Raw genomic sequence first — 1,490 nt, forward strand, 5'->3', positions numbered from 1 at the left:
CCGGGGCGGGCGGGGGAGCCCGCCTCTCCTGGTAGCCGCCGCGGAGGCCCGCGGCGGACGGCGCCCGGCGTTCGGGCCGCTCCTGACGCCCGCTGCCGGCCCCTGGCCCTCCTGTAGTTCTTTTTCTTGGTTGCATCTTTCCCTGGTTTTGATATCAGTGTAATACTTACCTCCAAGAATGATTTTGAGAGGATTGCTTCCTTTTCAATTTCATGGAAGAGTTTGAGGAGTATAGGGACTACATCTTCCGTAAATATCTTGTAGAATTCAGCTGTGAATCTATGAGGACCTGGACTTTTGTCTGCAGGTTATTTATTACATTTTGTATTTCTTTGGCTGTTATTGGGTTATTTAGGGTTCTTATATCTTCTTGATTCAGTTTTGGTAATTTGTACCTTTCTAGGAATCCCTCCATTTCTTGTGTGTCTTCCATTCTGTCAGACTAAAGATTCTCAAAGTAGCTATTGATAATCTTCCGAATTTCCACTGGGTCTGTGGTAATTACACCATTTTCATTCGTTATTCCTTGTATTTGAATTTTTTCTTTTCCCTTTTGGATGAGGTAAGCGAGGGGCTTATAGATTTTATTAAATCTTTCGAAGAATCAACTTTTTGATTCGTTAATTTTTTGAACTGTTTTCTTTTGTCTAGATTGAATTACTATCTGCTCCATTCATAATTTCTTCCCTTCTTTGGGCTCTGGGTTTGGTTTGCTTTTCGTTTTCTAGATGTTGGAGGCGTAGCATGAGGGTGTTTATTTGTTCCCATTTTTTTTTCCGGAATGTATGAGCTCACAGCTATAAAATTTCCCTCTAAGGACTGCTTTCGTCACACCTCATAAATTCCAATAATTTGTGCTTGAATTTCCACTGAATTGTAGTTATTGTTCAGTCTCTTGTTTAATTTCATCTGTGATCCATTGATTGCTGAGTAGGGTGTTGTTTGATTCACTTGTATTTAGCTGGTTTTTCTGGTTACTTTTGTCACTTATTTCCAGTTGCATTGCACTGTGGTCAGATAATATGTATGGGATCATTTTTCTGTTTTCTTGCATATGCTTAAGCATGACCTATGGATGAGTATGTGGTCTATTTTATAAAATGACCCATGTGCACCTGAAAAAAATGTGCATTCAGCTGTGGTTAGGTGGAAAATTGTGTATCTGTCCACTAAATCCATTTGTTCCAAGCTCTGCTTCAGTGCTGCTACTTTTTTGCTAATTTGTTGTCTGCCTGACCTGTCTTTTTGGGATAAGGGGGTGTTAAAGTCTCCTGTTAAAATTGTGGTATTGGATATTAGGCTTTTCTTTCCATTAAGATTTGTCTTATATAGTTGGGTGCTGCAATGTTTGGTGCATACATATTTATGAGTGTTACCTCTTCCTCTTGAATTTTTCCCATAACTAGTGTATAGTGGCCTTCTTTATTTCATTTGATCATTGTTGGTTTGAAGTTGAGACTGTCTGAGAATAGAATTGCTACCCCTGCTTT

The 1,490-nt window shown here is 39.6% G+C and overlaps 1 protein-coding gene across 1 annotated transcript in view; it reads left to right on the forward strand.

Moving 5' to 3' along the window:
- Positions 1-1,490, forward strand: part of Ak9 (adenylate kinase 9) — a 244,663-nt gene that overhangs the window by 96,377 nt on the left and 146,796 nt on the right. The window lies entirely within an intron of this gene.

The sequence above is a fragment of the Octodon degus genome, unplaced genomic scaffold, assembly GCF_000260255.1.
Source record: "Octodon degus isolate 3935 unplaced genomic scaffold, OctDeg1.0 scaffold00431, whole genome shotgun sequence".
NCBI lineage: Eukaryota > Metazoa > Chordata > Mammalia > Rodentia > Octodontidae > Octodon > Octodon degus.